General features: G+C 38.6%; 1 protein-coding gene across 1 annotated transcript in view; it reads right to left on the bottom strand.

Annotated features, from left to right (window-relative positions):
* Window positions 1–17,774, bottom strand: part of palm3 (paralemmin 3) — a 41,715-nt gene extending 23,941 nt beyond the window's left edge. Inside the window, exon 1 of the mRNA XM_062428336.1 lies at window positions 17,266–17,774. The gene's annotated coding sequence lies outside the window, so the exon portion shown is untranslated. The remainder of the gene's footprint in view (window positions 1–17,265) is intronic.
* Window positions 17,775–19,967: the final 2,193 nt, after the last annotated feature.

The raw sequence follows: 19,967 nt of genomic DNA on the forward strand, positions 1-19,967 counted from the left end.
ACTTTTTTGTGCAAACAGGATAAGTTGTTTGGCATTTTGGTTTGAACAGTTATCAATTTGTCAATTGAATAATCGATTAATCAACTAATAGTTTGAGCTCTAAATTCATCGATAAAATCCTGAAAATAGTCATAATTGGCTGTCCAACTGTAAATTACGAGAGCTTAATAGTGTGTTTAGGAAGGCCCAGAAAGTTTTTCAAAGTCCAGCTGCTTCTCAGTCATTCAGTCAGCATGACTGCATTGCAAACATTCCTCCTGCCCTGGTTCAAGAGAACGTATATTTGCCTTCAGTGTATGTGTGCATGTTTATGTTACAATGTATATTTGCCTAGTGGGGTGCCATGAAGTCTATATGCTGAGTGCTAGTGTAGCGACATAAGCTCTGTGGGAACAGATGGAAGAACAGTAGGGTGTCTGGAATGAAAAACTTTGAGAATCATTTTGTTTCACAGCTCACTGCTTGTAGCTTTCTCTGACACACACAAAGGCAGTGCACAATTCATGGTATTTCAGAATGAAAATCTTAAGCAGCACTATTCAAACAAGGCAACAAGCTGCAGCATTTGTTTTGATCAAATCACCAAAAGACTCTTCTCAAACAGTTTTTGGTGTTCAGCTAAAACAAAGTCAAAGTCTATGTAAAGTAAAGCCTTTGTTATATTTTCAAACTGAGTCAAATACCACAAAACCCGAAGTATTAGCAATTCCTTTTCTGAGGCCTTAAAAAGAACTCTGAAAAGACTGTGGACGGGGCGGGAGCACTGTTTGCTAACAGGTAGCATTTACATACCTCCAATGCCTCCTGTCGCTCTGTATTAACTGACTCTGAGAATATAACTTCAGTGGTGGCCTATGGCTTCAACAATTTAGATGTAGATAAGCTGTCTATGCAAAGCACATGTTTCAGGAATTTGAGGCCTGTTTCACAATACTGATTCAGGAACTAGCTTACTGAACTGCAGTGCAGCGGAGAAGTAACAGCACATGGTCTTTGATTTTGACATGGCAGGGATGGACACTGGCTTTAAAACTGTGAACATTGAGTCATGAAACTACAGCAGCACCTAATACGGGTGACATTTTGCTCCAGGCTTCACTAGACAGGGACAATTATTGACATAGCCTCTCTGTTGGTGAATACATTGTAGGAGAACACCACCTCACAGTTTTATGCCTCTGCTGACCAGCAAGTTGCAATTTACATGCAGTGCATGTGAGAGAGAGAAAGAGATAGCATCCTGATTGCTCTGTCTTGCTTAGTAGACCAGTCAGTTTTCTGTGTAGGCGGGCTTTTACATCTTCTCTCCCAGACCGAGAGACAATCAGTTCAGTGTATCTAGCGTTATGGCAGAGTGCCCCCAAAAAAGAAAAACACTACAAAACCCACTTTGCACCAGACTACACAAAAGTGTACACCTGCCTTATAGTGGTAAAAAAATAATTATAGTGTTGCATGTTGTACTGTTTGCAACAGTGATTTTAGCATTGCCCATAGCGGGTTAAACGACTTTAAGACATGTTGAGGTGAGTTTAACATAGTCATTTGTGCAAAGACTATTATTTATACTAGCTGTCTAACTGCCAAGCCAAGGCAACATGATAAGGCCAAACTCACTGAAGACTTGCTTAAAGTTGCAATAGAATATAAAAATATACACAAGTTAAATAATAGTAATAAGCAGGTTAGGTAAATAGTACAAGTACTCTACATATTTTATTGTCACATTTTAAATATAGGCGTTGGTTTACAGAAAAGAGAAAGTTACTCAACAAAGTATTACATATAGCCGTCCCATATGTTTTAGGGACCAGAACATATGAGGGAGGCTAAGCCCAGGGAAGGCGGATCAAATATATCTCAGTTCTTTCATCAGAAAAAAAGGTTTCACTGAGAAGGTTACTTCAGCCGAGGTGTATATCACAGCTTTCATTGTCGAACATAATCTGCCATTCCATGTGTGTAGGCACACTGGCAGGTTGTTTTTTTTGTTGTTGTTCTATTCATGTGTAATTCAGTAGGCTATTCAGTTTCAGAAAAGCTATTTGACAAATTTCTGTTCATGTAAATATTCTCTGAAAAAAGCTTTGCCTTATTCATGCACAACTCAGTATCTTATTAGTAAGTGAAGTAATTTTCCATTGTAACAACCGGTCCTGTTCATCCTCTAATAGGGGGTGGGGGACACCTCCCTGAAATTACTTTTTTCGGGTTGGGATGTCTGATATATTGACATAACCAGTCAGAAGAATGCTGTCTTATAGAATATTTGGATAACGAATGTCACCTCATGATGCTATGTTAGTAGATATTTGTATGCAACTTTGTCATAATTAGTGTATGAATTCTTGGGTCATGGCCAAAAATGTTTTTTGTGAGGTCACAGTGACCTTGGACATTTGAACAACAAATTCTAATCTATTCAGTTCATCCTTGCATCCAAGTGGATGTTTGTGCCAGATATAATGAAATTCCCTTCAGGTGTTCCTGAGATATAGCACTGACGAGAGTGGGACAGGAATGAGACCACAGTGACCTTGACCTTTGGCTTTTGACCATCAAAATCTAATCCATTCATTCTTGAGTCCAAGTGAATATTTGTGCCAAATTTGAAGAAATTCCCTCAAGGTGTTCCTGATATATCACGTTCACAAGAACGAAGACGGACAGAGGGAATGAGGTATGGATGAGGGGACAACCAAAAAACATAATGCCTGCAGCCATGGCCGTCGCTGGTGGAGAGGCATAATAAGAAAAGTTATTATGTAACATCTGTACTGTAATGTTCAACACTGATTTGTGTGCTTAATGTTGGGAGGGCAAAGAGACAGATCAAAGAGCAGCAGTGCTCTGAAAGGGCTGATTCTGTAAATACTGGCTATTGAACACACAACATACAGAGTTTCTAAAATAGCTTCAGGTCAGGAGGTGGAGGGGGTGGAAGGAGTCATTAAAAGGCCACCCAGTGACATTTTGTTTTTGTGTGATGATGCAATTACGCTGCCGTTAGGCTGCTGGCCATCCTTCTTCTCTGCACTTTGAAGTTTCTGCTCCATTTCTTGGAGAGATATGGGGGGTGGAGGTGGGGATGATTATGGTAAAAACAGAAGAAGGGAGAGAAGGAAGCAGACGTAGAGCTGGGTCAGATTCTGTGCCCTCAATCACAAAAACCCATACGAGTACTTACATTAGTAGTTTCATTAATTTCTAATACCTGTATTATTGATGCTACACTGGACTAATTCCTGCTTTGAAGTGTAGTTCATCTGCTAGAGGCTCATTTATGGTGCTGCTTCTACATGTCTTATTATCCTGCTTCTATTCAACATTGATGGATTTTCAACTCATGAAGAATGAGCGGAAAAGAAAAGGCCAGAGAAGTACTGTTTTGAAAAATGCAAAGCTTTTTAGACTGGGATGAAGGCTCCTATTTGATTTGTGGGATCCTAACGACAAGCACAAAGCAGTATGTCTTATTAGATGTGGTCTGTATGACATTATGTGTTGCAAGGCAAAGTACAGAAGGGCTGGGTAAAGTGAAATATAGACTGGACGTTATAGTGATTTATAAATACATTCATATCATTGGTTGCACAGCTGTGACAGTCACAATGAAGCATGACAACAACAGCTCAACAAATCAATCGATTTCTCTAAGAAATCAGATGGGGCTGGTTTATAAACAGTTGATAAAAAATGAAAGCAGTGTATATAATTCATGGACTCAATCTAATGCCATTTCAGTCACAATTCTACTCTACTTCACAACCAATTGTAAAATGTGATACATCATGTTGGCACTGAAATGCACAGAATCGATGAGGTCCAGTTATCTAACTTCTCCTGCATAAACAGGCAGAAAAGCGACTTATAAGTTGTGAATATCTTAAATAGGTGGCTGAAGATTTATTAATATATCCTGCTGTCTGGGGAGTTATTTTTGATGATTTAATTACACATCTGCTGAATGAAGGTTGTTGAATTAAGATGATTTAAGAATTCTTTTGATATCTCTGAGCAATTTCTTTAAGAGCTTACTTGCCAGCAGAGTGACTCAGCACCATAAACAGAAGGAGATGTTTATTCTCAGCGCAACTTCTAAGACTCAATTTCCATCAAAGTAGCAACAACTGGCTTTGGGCTGCTTCATCTGAATGAACCTCCTACATGTTTGCACCTGTCATCCCACCGGTGCACATATGTCCGCTGGGTATCAAAATACCACATAGACAGACAAAAGCAAAATCAAGGACAGGAAAACACCAAACCACTGAGATTGTGCTGATCATTATACAACTATGAAATTAAAACCCTAAAAGTTTTTGAGTTTCAATGTTCACATTTTGAGGCCTCTGAAAAAGAGAGAGGGGGAGAGAGGGAGATAAGATTCCAAGGCCACTGTAAACTGAAAATATCCTTCCACCTGTGTGTATGGGAACAGGAAGAGCACAAACACCGCTGTCCTCCAGACGATCAGAGACAGAACATGTAATCGCAGTGACCCTGATCTCTGAACTTACGCATCCTCTACTGTCGTCACTGGCCATTGCTCAGGATGAGCCTGACTTAAACAGTCAGCCAACTAACTGTAAAACAATTTTCTAGAAAGTACTTCAATCAGAGACAGAGGAATCAAATCACTCTCTAGCTCGCGGGAAGGACAGAGGGAATTGCTGTAAAGTGCTTTTTCATCAGCTATAGATTTTCAGTTGCTTTACAGACTCTGCAGCAGAAATTGCATTATTGGACACTGAATTCCACCGCTGTCTGTGTGAGTATCAGTAAAATATGGACAGTGGTATGTACGCTCATCCGACGTCACAGTGCTCACAGTGTAGTTGTCTGTGGAGTATGCTGAGGATTATCAAAGTCAACAACGTACATCACAGGTTTACGCCAAGTCATTTATCACCTATTCACTTCACAGGCGTGACAGTCCTCCTGCTTCCTTCCCTCTGAAGTAACACACAGGCTGAAATAATATGTGTACTTCAAAGCATCAAAGACGCCATCACCCCGCCAATCCCATATTTATCAGCGTATTAACTCTGGAGATAGTAAGCTTGCACACATTATCACAATGGAACACACACGTCGGAGAGCATCAAAGGCATCAATGTAAGGGAATATCAAAAGAAATCTTCCTACAGGTCTCAGTGTTCAGTGGTTAGACTAAAGCAAGTTTAATGCACTGACAATTTGACTAAACCATGTTGCTCAAAAAGGAGCAAATTCCTTCACTCTCTTTTTGTCTCTATGTTGTACAGCCATAAAATGGATCAAGGGGGATCAATGGTGTTCTGTAAGGTACCACACACACACATTCACTCACTCACGCACACACACACACACACACACACACACACACAATAGAGTCTCTGTGTAGCAGTAGGTAGGCTGGTCTTAGCCTTTGCCTGGCTCTGCCCTCAGTATCCAAGTGCGGTAAAGAAACACTTATATACACACGAAACACACACCCACAGCACTCCATCTGATTTCTGTTTGGTCTTATCCAGAACGTTATGTAAAATGAACATTTCTAGGTTCAACTGTCAAAGCTGTAGAAGCTCTCTTTTTTGCAGATTAACCAAGAGGTGTAAACATAAAGTTACACAGATTGACAGGTTCACTGGACAGTTTGTTGCGACTGTCATCCTGCATCATCAACACCACATGGCTCCATGTGGCTGACATCAAGTCGTGCAGCATGTTACAGCAGCTTTTGTGTTTATTTACCTTCTCAGGTGTAGCAAAGATCTCCCAACGTAATCACTGATCAAAAGCAGTACAAGTCAATCATGCAAATACGCCAGCTGCAACGATTAGTCAATGGGCATTTAATTTAACATTTAATTATGATAATCAATTCATCCATTTTTGAATAAAAAGTCCAAACAATCTCTCTGAAACATGCTGCTTTTTATTGTCTTAACATTGTAGTATATCAAATATGTTTTGGTTAGATCATGAGAAGACATCTGTTGGTGATGTGATCACACAACCCTTTGATGTTGTGATGTTATAAAAGCCAATCTAATCGATTAGCTTACCAATTAATCAAGAAAGAAATTGAATCAATTATGAATATAAGCCTTAATGTGATGAATAATGACAAAGTGGAAACTTATATCGTAACTCTTTTTCACTTTCTGAGAGATCAGCACTCACATGGTGTTACCAAGGTTACCAAATAATAATTTAAAGTAAAAACATAATTAAACATGCATCAATGGACTTAATATATAGTATAACAGTAGTTTAGTTTTTGAGTTCAGGCTAAAATCACATATCTGCAACCACAAAATCTTGTGCTGCTCCACTTTGTTTTCACATCAAAAACATATCCAGAGTAAGATTAACAACACCACCTTTTTAAATGGTCTGGATTGACAGCATTCACACCAGCCTAAACAAACCAAACAGGTTGAACAACCCTAAAAGAGTTTGTTTGAAAGACAAAGAGTATAATTATCTTTATCTACTAGGTTTGTCTTAATGTGGCCCACTGACAATTTCTTTGTTTGTGAACACAGTTTGTGCAGCCATTATATTGTCAGCCACAGTTGGTTGACATTGAGATAAAAACTATATCAGGCTGTATGTTGCTTCATATTGCCCTCTGAGTTGTTCCCAATATGGGAAAGCTTCTGATCACAAGCCATGTTAAAATCACCATCTGCCGCACACATTTAAAATATTAAGTCTTGAAGGGTGAGAAAAATGGTTCCACGGCCATTAAGCTGAGCGGCAGATCAAAAGTGACAGCGTAGTGAAGCCTTTGTAAAAACCTTGTCATCCACTCATCAAATCAGCAGTGGGGCCACAGAGATTAATGCGGTCATCTGGAACATACATATGCATGATGAAGATGAAAAATACAGCTACACAGCTTTGGATGAGTCATCTTTGCTCACTTGGTATGTGACTGTGAAGAAGTCACATTGTTGCAATACTTTCACTGTATGGATTTTCCTAGAATGACATTTCTAAAAACTAAACCAATCACATAAAACACAAATACAACTTCACTGACCACTGCGGTCAGTGAAGTTGCTCTACTCCTGGTGAGAGGTTTGTAGTGTGTCAGCTGAGAACCTACAAGAAAATAAGAGATAATAAGGGATAATTAGAAATGGATGAACATACATTCACTATGTTAAATTAACATAGATGTATGGTTATAGTTTGACGAATATGTTAAGTTTTAACATCACATTATGCAGGAGTACTCTCTGCAAACTAGTTAAAACTCTTGAGATGAGGACCTCCTCATGCAAATAAAGGTTTACTCAAAACAGCTGTTTTAAAATGAATGGGCAAAATTACTAGAAACTAATGTTTTTATCATATGAATAAACAGGTGAAAAATTAGGTCTGCTGAAGGCTCTGATTTTATTGCATATTTTAAATTGGAAACCACCCAAAAGCACTTGGAATTTTTTCTTACTAACATGAAAGTATTAGCAAATATACTGGACTCAGTCACAACCCTGCACAACTTCAAAGCAGGAGACAAAGTCTGTCAGTAGACAACTGTCTCCCTTAAACTGTAAAGACAGACGGACTTAATCACTGTGGTTTCAATGTTTTGGCATTTGTGAACTCTCCTCTCCCTCTTATCTTCCTGCTTTATCTCCAAAAACCTTGTGCATAAACAGTCAAGGCACGTATTAGTCTTTCTTGATAAGAGGGGAAACACTGGTTTTAACCTTGAGGTGCAACACAGAGTGTGTGTGTGTATATGTGTGTATGTGTGAGTATGAGTATTGTTCTCAAGATTATAAGTTAGCTGGCGTTTCATGGGAAACAGAGACAACGTGACTGAGGGCAAAGATGCCCTGACTGATGATCAATACACCCTCTTGTCTGGGAGTTTACTGAACAGTAGCAGTGTAATGAATGGTATGCTGTGTAATCAATGTAAACAGTGTAGCTGTAATCATAGCAATTTCATAAAAAAGAGTGAAATTCATCAAGTGTTTGTGTAATGTTGTAAAATTCCAATGAATTAAGGAGGAGAGAAAAAAATATAAACTGAAACAGAGGTAAAAGGTCAACACTTTACTTTTTCAGTCTTTGTTCAAACAAAGCTGAGCACAAGAACATGAACGGCCACAAGATTCAGGGAGCTGCCTGCATGACCTGGGTCACAGATTATAAATTGGAAGAAGCAGGCAGGCAAAAAGCTTTAGAAATAAGAAAATGTAAGTGGAGAACGGAGGTAATGAACAAGAGACAGATAAGACAGAGAGACATCATATACATGGAAACTCCTGCAAGGAACCAGAGAGGTTAAAGCGAATGAGAGAGCATGTAGAGGGAGTGATGCGCAAAGGGGGAATCACAGTTTGAGACACCTGTTCTGACAAGTCCTGACAAGACATGTGAGGCTGTGACACAGTTTAAACATTATGTCATGTTTTCTCCCTCAAACCAAGCTTGATGACACATGTCAAGTTCCCACAGAGACACCATACAATATGTGCCAGCCTCCGTCTTGTCAGTATCTTACACGCAGACACATGCACAAAGATTTCACAAGAATAAAGGTGTGACAGTTACTTTAACTGCAGTGGTGAAGCAGTTACAACCTTGTAAGCGCCATTTCTTTAAAAAATAAGAAAAAAGGTGATATTCATAGTTTGTGTTTTTGCATCTGCTTGTCTCAATCTAAAAGAGTGGTTCCTACTGTTCTACATAATTTAGCTGCACCACTCACCCTTAGTTTAAAATAAGTACATCTTAAACCTGGTAAAAATCTGTCATCTTTAAGGATAGGTTCACAGTTTTTCAAGTCTGTCCTAAAACAGTCAGGTGCCCAAATGAACATTGACATGTTTTTTTTTAATCATTCCTCCTGTTCATACTGGCCATTAAGAACCATTTATAATATACTTTAAATGTAAGTGATGGGGGAAGAAAATCTACAGCACTCCTGCACAGAAGTGTATTTAAGAGCTATTTAAAGCTAATATGAGACGTCAGCCGTCCAAATTACTCAAATCAAGACAATATCTCCCATAGTTACTCTTTCTAGTGTTCTTTTTGTTTCAATCCTTCCACTGCAGCTAAACAGGAAACCAAAAACTAGGGCTGTGGATTTTGTTTCCGCATCACTAATATTGAAAGCACAATTGGAAGGGACTTTCTAACAGTCAGTGTGAACAGAGGGAATGATTACAGTAAGCAAAACATGTTTCAGTGTTTCAACACACTTGAAAAATTGTGATGCTGTCCTAACCCTTAACATGCTTTATGCCTTTAGTGAGGATAGGAGGGACTGTGGAGCCACTGCAGCAGGACGATTACTACATCATTTCTCCATCAACAAAATATGGACGTTGAAGTGCAATTTTCAACCAACAGCAGCACTTCAGAGGCATAGTGCACCCTCAAAATATTACTGAAATGAAGGCAAAGTGACCTTTTTTTAACCTGAAGTGGCTCTGCTCACTGACACATGCTGTCAGTGTGGATCTTCATTGAAATTGCTGGCTGCAGGTTATTCGTTCATGCTGCTCCGTGGTTTAATCACTCACCATGTTGTGCACTACAACATACCCTTGAGGAGGTTTAATTGTGTGAATAGAAAGCAGGTTTTGACAGTTGGCATTCCCATAGTGCAATGGATTACAAGAAACAAAAGGTGTAAATTGAGTCTGGCTGAAAGACTAATCAATTTCTAAAAAAAATGCCACGTTCAGTGATACTCATCATGCATATAGAAAATAGACTAAATGTTGAGGCAGCTCTGATAAGAAAAAAAACACACACACACACACACAGGGAAACTCTCATGGTGACAACTTCAATGATAAAAACCATTTTGGGATTTTCTACTAACGATTTTTCTGACTCCCCACATACACACACATGTAGACACTATTCTTGTTGGTTAGCATTCTCTTTGCACTTGGAGCGTGTGTAAGACATGTATTGGCTTGCTTCAGTGATTTGTCTGTCTGTGTGCACAGGATTAGTATGTGTGTGTCAAACAGGTTTGGAGAGGAATGCAGGACTAGTGTAATCCGGTCTCGGTTCATTTTCGCTATTGTCATAGCATCAAAAGCCTGCAGGCCTGTGTGTTACTGCCGCGGGGCCTCGTAGCTCCATTGAACACATCACACAACACACTGCACCCTGTATGTGAATACAACTACCATCAGGACAACACAGCACAACATTGCAAACACAACCTTTAAGATTCCATAACAAACTCTTTATCCCTAAAATGTATTCCTTGGAAATAACTTAAAAAAATAAAAATAAAACAACTCATTTGCTAAAAGCTGGTAAGACCTTACAATGTCAAGCCAAGAGGTTGTTCAAATCTATTCTACAAAAGTGTCCAGTCACCTTGTAAACATCTACTCAGGCAATCTAATGTTTAACTTTCCTCCCTCATCATTATCAGTGTGGACAAACCAGCTGAAATTCCAGGCCACCTTTAAAGAAACTAGAGTCAATACACTCATCATTCAATCCAGAGATATTTCCCAATCATGCATTTATGAAGGCAATGAAGGATGAATTCACATCAAAATGACATGATTTGTTGAGTGAAACATAAATGTAATAAATATTCTTTGAAGCACTGATGGAACTGAGCAGTATTGATTGAGATCTCTCCCCAAGATAGCGAACCCAGATTTCATATTTCCAAACATAAATGAGAATGTAAAACATCCAACAATTTCTTGTCTATTTCTTAAATAAGGTATATTGCTTAACAAGCTCAAGGCTATGAAAGGAATCATGACTGCTGCTGTTTCTGTTTAATATCTCGCGGAAGTACTTGAAACTCATTGAACTGAACAATTTCCGACAGAGTTATGTTCCATTTTAACAGACATAACCCTTGCTTTATATTCAGTTTTTATTAAGCTATTTAAAAGGAAAATCTTGCCACATTATATGTGGATGTCCAATCAGCATTGACGGTAAATGCAGTCGATTGAAGCAATAAATTCCTCAGTGTGTGAAATATTGACTGAGAAAATTGAGTTTTCCCCGCTCACACAGCTTCTGATGTCCAACCACCAAACCCACTCTGACTCAAATGTAAAATGTATCCTTGTCCATAACATCGTCTGCACTCATATTTCATTTGGAAATTCATGTCGGAATTGTAGCTAGTTTGTGATAGAAGCGAAGAGAACAAATAAGTTTTATTTCTGAACAGACTAGCAATCCAAGCTGAAACAGCCTATATATGTATTTATTTCCCTTAACTACGTCACTGTACACATCAAATGAAAAAAAACTGTTTTTGAGACATTGACAACATCAACAACAACGACAACTGCAGGTTCTCCCTAATTCGGACAGCTAGAGGCTGAAAATAGTCAAAATGGTCATTTTATTTCAGTCCTCCTCTCCTCTTGACTGTCTTTCATTTCTCTCTCACTTACATCTCCTCTCATCATTTCTCTCTTTACCTCTTTTTCAATTGTAATACACACACAGAAACTGTATCTTTTAATGGTGTGTTGTTTCGATATTTTAGTTTTTCTGTTGATATAAAATTTTAATGAGGGTAGTTAAATACATTTTTTACAAACCTCAAGTGCTAAGTTGGCTAATGCTGGCCTGTTTAATTCCAAATTAATCGACAGTGCTGCTCCATCGTGACTAAAAGTTCTTTAAAACTCAGGAAATTCATGTCTGACAGTTAATCTAACACTTCACAAATTATTTACAAAGCAGAATTCATTCATAATACACATGCTTCCTGAAATACAGGAACTCTATAACATTTGGAGAAACAGAACCTACTCTAATGGACAACTTACACACATCTCTACTTCCATGTAAATCTTTAATGTTGCTGAAGCGTCTGAGGTTTAAAAAGGCTGAAATGATCAGGTTAAGAATTATTAAACCTATGTACATTTTTTAACCCACCCTTACTTTACAAGTCATCAATATCAGGGTTAACAGTCCTGGGTGGTTCCAAGGACCAAACACTGTGGGGTTTCAATAACAACAGCATTCACACCACCACCATGGCTGAACCAGTTTCAATGGGCTGTTACGAAGGAATGCTTCCTCTCTCTCTCTCAACAATATGTTCTTCAAGTTTACGCTAAGCTCATAAAGACATCTAGGAGAGACAAGATATACTCTCTTGACCTGGGCAATCAATAATGAGTTGTTCACCACTGACTCTACAACATCACAACTGCTGATCACAAACTCATTATAAGGCTGAATTGAAGACATGTTTTTTTTTCATCCTGTAAGGCTGATCTACAGCTAGAGAACACTGGATTTGATTATAATACTGCAAACGCTGATTAATGGAAATCAAACAAAACCAGAGAGTGACTGTAAACACATTACAACCTGTCAAGATAACAGCAGACATGAGGCACAAGCTTCTTAAACCACACAGAACAAAAGGTTAATTCACCTTTGTTAAAAATCAATACATCATGAACAGCAGTATCCATAAAAAAAAAAAAATACGGGAACTCAAGCCATTACAGTACTCATAACTAGTGCAAAAGAGGGCTAACAAGGCCACATCACAGCGTGGGAAGGCTACCAAATATGGACTACTGCTCCTCCCTGGATACTGTGTGATTGACAAACTCATTAATTAGATAGTCGAATTTGAGAGAATGGCAACTTGTGCTGATAAAGCTGTCAAGTGAAGCAGCACAACAAAAGCTGGAATATTTTGTTTCACTGAACGTCAGATGAGAGGAACGTCTGTAAGCGGAAAATGAAACTGTTAACAAGTTCCAAGCCTCTTTGAGAGCAAAAAGGATATTTATACAGTACTGTATATATTGGCAGTTCATTTTAGAGAACACATATACACTTACATTTTTTGAGTTGCTGGCACTTTGGGCAACAGGTGAGCTTCTTCCAAATTAGTTGTGAGTTAGGCACATTTTTCACCATTTAACTGACTAGACAAGAACATCGCACATCACACAAGGATGTGCAACATAAGGCAACTTGCTAGCACCGCTACATTAACAACACTTCCACCAAGACACCAACACACACCACAAAACGTGGGTCAATTCTTTCATTAATGTCTTGTTATGTTCAATCATTTTGGTGCATATGAACCTAAAGCATATCCAATTTTTAATGTGCTCTGCCAGCATTTAAAATACATCTCCACACTTACCCACACAGTAAACAGACATCATTCGGGTAACTGTTGCCTCCAGTGTACAGTTGTGGGGGTTTTCTGTCACCTGCGTGCTGAGCACCATGTCTAACCAGACACTGTAACCTAGTAACCACATGCATGTGGTGTTATTTTTGTGTGGTGTCTTGAGGTTGCATCATTTATATTGTCCACTTGGTTTCATTTGCACATATATATGAATACCTAACCATTGTTACATGTGTATGTCCATCAGAAAACCAGACTAAACTCCTATTTTTCTGTTTTTCATAGCAGATAGAATACAATACAATTTATATATAAAATATCACGATTATTCATCAAGTTTCCTTTAGTGTTAGAAACTGACTCATATTATGCAAAGGCCACTAAGGTACAAGGAACTGCTTCCTTAATGGGGACTGCAAAATTAGACTAGACTTTAAAAAGGAATAATTGAGAAAGAAGTCAGTAAATGTGGGGAAGCATTAATATGATCCTGCCAGAGACTGCTTAGGTCTTTCTTATAGTTATCTCCTCAAACCATTACCCTCATAACCATAACACATTACTTAACTGTCTAATCCTTGTCTGTTTGATTAATACATTGTTGGTTGTGTCAAAATTATGTGTACAACGTACTGAAGATAGTAAATGTTTTTCTTTCGGCCCTCCTCCTTCTCTGTCAGACAGAGACTTTGAGTAAACAGATTGTTGCAAATGAAAAGAATACCACACACAGACACACAGCAAAGTGAGCAAAGTGACTGTATCAACACCACTTTCTACACCTATACACAACGCAAGAGAAAGAGGACAGAAAAAAGAGGGAGTCTGTGATATTGAGACTATAGTTCACACTTGAATGTTGGGGCGTGGCTGGCATGTCAGGTATGCTGAGACTGACAGAAGGACATAATGCAGAAACCCACTGCAGGTTAGATGAGCTCATGAGGGAGTAATTTAGCATAAGATCACACACACATTTAGAATAATCAGAGTTAATATATTTTTTAAAAAACAACTATGTTACACCTTAATCAAATCATGATTAGTGGAGCACTTTCTTTGACTATCGCTCTTTGAAAAAAAGTGATGGTGTCTTACTGGGCTTTAGGAAATCGTTAAGGTTTTTTTCCACAGTTTTCTCATATTTTCCAGACCAAATGAGGAATCGCACACTCAAGAAAATAACATATCAACTGAATAAATGATTTGTTTGTTGGTGTTATCTCAGCATTTGTACAAAGTTGTTCCTGTGACAGCATTGTTTCTTCACTCCTCACATCTCTTTAGCTGTAAAGAAAAGACATTTGTATGGCAGGGGTCTCAGTGATTCGTTGTTTGCAGGTGAAACATCTTTGTTTATGCTCTGCCTGCTGAGTCTAATCTCCTGCATAGCCATAATAATAACAGCCCTGAGCGTTTTTTGTTCAATCTGCAAACAGACAGTCAGAACAGTGGCTGCGTGACATTAAGAGAGAGCTTGAGGTAGATCTGTGAAAATGTGACATTGTAACCTCATGAGGAGGGGGGCTTCATTAACCAGAATATACTTACTATACAGATATTTCAACCCATGTAAAACAGCTTTAATACAAATATTAAAATGTGCTAACAGTCACAGAGGAGTTGGGTTTCTGATGACAATGCTTCAGTTTGTAATGGGGAGAGATGAGAAAATCCAATATCACTTAGACTGAGGACAGAGAGACCAACAGACATGCAGAGCTGCAAGCGATGTGGCAGTGAGGAATTTCCCTCCTGCTGAAAATTCATCCATCACCCAGTTTGCCAAGCAAAGAAGTGGTGGATTTCATCACTCCCAGCTACTTCTTTGTCTCCTCCCCTTTATCTTTCTGTTTTTTAATCTCCCCCTCTGCCTTGTCAGTCTGACTCTCTCCCTTCAACAAGATTTGAAAAGATAAAACTGTGCTGATTGGTGGTGCTGACGACCACACAGTTTCTCCTGCCCTTTTATCTGCCTTTAACAGCTATCTCGCCCACTCTACCCCCCCCCTTTCTCCTTTTTCTTCTTTGTACATTTGGGTAGATTTCTGCAGATTCATATCAAAACCAAACTGCTTTGCAAGTAACTAGTATACTGACTTGGGTTCCACGCTATATTTTGGATGCAAGAAAGATAGAACTTTTCCGCTGAATAGCAACAAACAGGCCAGCAGATAAGTCAAAGACACTACTTCTTGTTGCCTTGAATTTGGCTTTGTTACATGTGCACCAGGAGGATTTACTTACACATTGAATATCTTACTTGATTATTGCTTAGACAGACATGACCTCAACCACTTCTAGGTTACACTGCATTCAAGGTAACATTTTTCTGATAGTCACAATGCCAACTACAATGCTACTGCCAAATGATACATTCTCATCAAACAAGAACTCTGGTTCAATTTTAACATCATTTCTATGAGGTGTTTCTAGCATAATGTGGGATATTTAAATTTTGGAGTTAACAGATTTCCAATCTGGCTTTTAACAGGAGACATTAGTGAGCTTAATGAGTAATGATTACCAAACAGAAACTCTCAGCATGCAAAGATGAAAGGCAATCACAGTCGACATAACATTCAGTAGAGTCGAACAGATAAAAACACGGCAGCAGTGTGATAAAGTAAAACTTGGTTTCAGTCTGCTCTTAGTCTGAATCTCAATCCACTTTAAGAGAGAATTTAAAGGACAGTGACATATGGACATTAAGCTGTTGTATAACAACCTGCAAGGTTCCTGCAAAGCTGATAAAATTAATTAGGGTATCTCTGTATAATTTACAGCATTAAATCAGTTTTGCTACGTTTTCTGAAACATTGGATTGAATATCTTAGAACAGGAAGTCTTGTCATCATGTGTCTTGATAAAGGATTCCTATTTATTGTGTCACAAAACAGCAGTGACGGCCTATAATCAGCTTGCTTCTTTTGCTGCTGTCACATATTTTCATGTATCCTGCGCATTGATCCCTTCTGTGCAACTTCTCTTTGAAACTACACGCATAAGCATGTTTGTTAATAAACCTTCGAGAAAGTTAGTCTTTTCTGAGAGTCAAATTAAGCCAGAGGTGAGTAACACCCCTTGGATATGGCCTCAAGGCCCTCCACTCTTCAGGCTGACAGAAGAGGAGCCATGTTGTCAGGAGCTCCTGCTGGGATCCCTGCTTGTAAATCAGTATGCTCAGCTGCATGCTAAGCAGTGCCTGTTTGACGGGTTGTAAGTCAGAAATGGGCTCCTTTTCTTCTTTTTAAAAAAAATAAAAATAAAGCTTACATACACAAGGTTACCTAGCTGTGGTTCAAAAGTGATGACATGGCAGAATGTTTTCATAAAGTAGGTAAGTGTGTGGTTAATGCTGCTTGATGTGTGTTTTGTCAGTGAGAGAGTGTGTGTGTGTGTGTGTGTGTGTTTGTGTGTGTGTGTGTGTGTGTGTGTGTGTGTGTGTGTGTGTGTGTGTGTGTGTGTGTGTGTGTGTGTGTGTGTGTGTGTGGGCGTATGTGTGTGTTGGGTGTGAAATGCAGCTGCAACAGCAGTTCGAAAGGTGTACAAGATTGCCCCACTGTCTTAACTACTGCATCATAAAACTGTTGTGAATGTCCTGCAGACTTGAAGTTGTGGATTTAATTACTCATAAAACTCAGCACTGACACACAAAACATTGCAGAAGGGAGCAACAGTTGGTCTTTTATAGAGAGAGAAGTGCAAGAAACACAGGCTACTGTACACACATAACAGCATATTTAAGATAAAACTACAATAACTACAATGCAGTGGTGTCTGTAAACTCACAACTGTTCACAATGACAGTGCAGTACATGTGCCAGAATTATATTTTAGTCAGGTTGGATCAGGATTAAAGAAATTGAAGAGTGTCATAACATATCAGAAGAAGTGACTTTTGAACAGCCAAATTATATTTCAGAGGCTTAATCAATAAGCTCTTTGCAATAGTTAACAGAGGTCAGACAAGTCAACAGCTGCTGGGGCTGTCCAACTCTGGCTGGGCTCACTTCCACCAGCTGGCCCAGTTTCAAAAGGTGTCAACCGACCACGTACACCAAACTTGTGTTAAAATTCCCGCAAAAATGTTGATTGAAATAAGTTGGTTTTTTTTAAACAAAACTTACCTGTTCAATCTTGGCCACTTGGTATTTTAAGTCCAACAATGTGAAGTAAGAAAACGAAAGTAAGTCTGATTAAAAAATGGACATACGATGGACACGCGTCCAAAAAAAGCGTAAAAAGGAGAGAAATCCTCCGTCCAGCTCAATGAATTATGCGGCGAGAAGAGGTAGAAAAACGACACGAAGTTCCCTGTGTGGTTGAACACCTGAGTAGCCTCTGCACTGACACTCCGAAACGCGACGCTGCCCACAAGAACAGCGTTGGATTTGCCAAACTTTTACGCGTCTATAAAGTTGCTTTCAGAGAGGAGGTCGCAATATCGATAAAACACGAGGAGTAAACCTTCCCTTAGAGCCAGGCTCACCACATCCCTTCGTGTCTAAACCCGTCTCCGAGGAGGAAAAGAGTCGGGTCTGGCCGCCGGTGGTTACCTGACTCCAGTCATTAGTGAGGCCAGCCCTCCACCCTCCACCCAGCACCCACGGCAGCAGCTTCATGTTTCCTGTTATGCTTTAATGAACTAAGCAGATAAAACAGCTTTCCTCAAAAGCAACAGGTTGCTTTCTGCTTCAACCGCCAGCATGACCTGCTATCTGCATATTGAGAATAATGCAGCAGAGAAAAACGAAAGGGTAGGCTAAAGAAAAACAGTTTAAACCAATATTCACTTTTTTGTTTGGCTGGTTAGAGTCAATCAGGCTGTAAAAGGTCAAAAGATCAAATAGTATAGAGTCAACATGGTATAATCCCCTGCTCTTATATCAGATGATGATGGCCATCAAAGCATAAAGTTGTAAATTGAATCTTAATCTCAGTATTGTATTGAACGCAATCATATCAGTGCAAGTTTAGGTGCAGCTACTTAACCATAAAACACATCTCTAGTCTCAGTATGTGGCCTGAATAGCAAGGGCTCAGTTCAGGTCATGTTATCAGATATGATTTGAGGGGTATCTGTGCAGTGACAGCTAATATTTGTATGCTTTGGGGTAAAGGGGCATTTTATACTAAATATGCAATAGACCTAGCATTATGTCTTTAAACCATAACATGTTATATAAACTTTTCTCTGTATGAAAGGGTGCCTCAAAAGTATAATCACTTTTCAACCCAGATTAATGATTCTGCATCTGCCTTTTCAATGGGATAATGAAAATATGGGTCTCAAATGAATATATCTTAATTGTCTAATGCTAATATTCAATGTTTGTGCCTTTGAGAAATTCTCTCTTACATATTTAAAGGTGGATTCTTGATTATTTCAAAAAAATTATACTCTATCAACAATTTCATGCATAAACATATGGGACAGCAGGATCCAGCACTGCTAGTTTACTACAATTTATTTATCCTGGAAAGAAGACATTTCAACAGTCTGAAAGCAAAAACTAAAGGTTTTTGGAAATGAGTGTAACATTTTGCTTGTTGTTACAGTTAAGCTTGATCAAGGAGTTTTTGATCATGAAGTGGAGCAGAATGTTATGATGTCTTGCTAACATGCTAAAACTGCTGAAGCCAAGACCACTGGTGTTTTTGCTCTGAATTTGCTCACCAGCTACAGAGAAGCAAATACCTCGGCCTTGGTTTACTGTCTGTTCATTTTTTATCACCAGCTGTAACTGACATTGATAGTGAGTGTTAGATATAAACAGCTGACTGAAAGCATTGCACTGATTACTATATTTTGAAGATAATACGAGTTGAAAAATACTGATATCATGAATGGGCATTTGAAAAGTTTCTATGAACTGTTGTGAAGCTGGATTCTGCCATTCTCTGCAAATGAGCACCTTTCGGGCGTACTAGGGGGAGAGTGTTTCATTGTTCTTAACAAACAAATTTTGTTGGGTATTCTTTTATTTTGAGAGATTTTTCCATAAATCATACACACATTCACCTAGAACTGCTAAGATGAAGGATTTAAGTTCCAGCTCTGGTTTTCCGACAGGCTATGTTATGTCTCATGTTTGGTTTTGTTTCATTGTTAGTGTTTTATTTGCATATTATTACACTTTGTTTTGTGAGTTAAAAGGCTTTCGTTAGATAGACTGCAGGCAGGTGTATTGTCAGTCAAGTCCTTTTATGCTTGGTAGTTTAACATTTTTGCAGTGAATCAGCATGACCTGATATCTGAGATTACATTTACCCCTGCAAGACCACATCTTTGTTTATTTTATTTTGCATTCAAGACAAAGAGATCATTTGCAATATTTATTCCAAAGGGGTTTATTGTGAGCAGATTTTGCATATAATTGTGACCATACTGGCTTTAGGCTATTCGGTACCAATGGAACAAGAGTATCATACAGTTTGTATTCTCAAGAATTTAAAACTTATAAAAGTCCCCTTTTCCTCTTGTTCAAAACTTATATTTTCATCTTTGTAACCCTACTCTTCGAGATGTACCTTTTTTAAAAATGTTTTAATAATTGTTAGATATTGACTTGAGATGGTTCTCCCTTGGTGGGATTCTGGATTCTCGCATGATCTTGTGATGTTGTGATCTCGCTAATCCAGCTGCCTCGCAATTTTATACCATTCAGACCAAAAAAACAAATAATATTTCCTTTAAGGGTTCTATATTACTTCATGTCACATAATACTTACAATGCACTAGTGTGGGAAGGATAAAAAGTTTTAATTCATGAGTGACAGCAAGGACAGATCACAGGGACCATTCAACTACTCTATAGCTCCATGAAAT

Source organism: Scomber scombrus, chromosome 2 (assembly GCF_963691925.1).
Source record: "Scomber scombrus chromosome 2, fScoSco1.1, whole genome shotgun sequence".
NCBI lineage: Eukaryota > Metazoa > Chordata > Actinopteri > Scombriformes > Scombridae > Scomber > Scomber scombrus.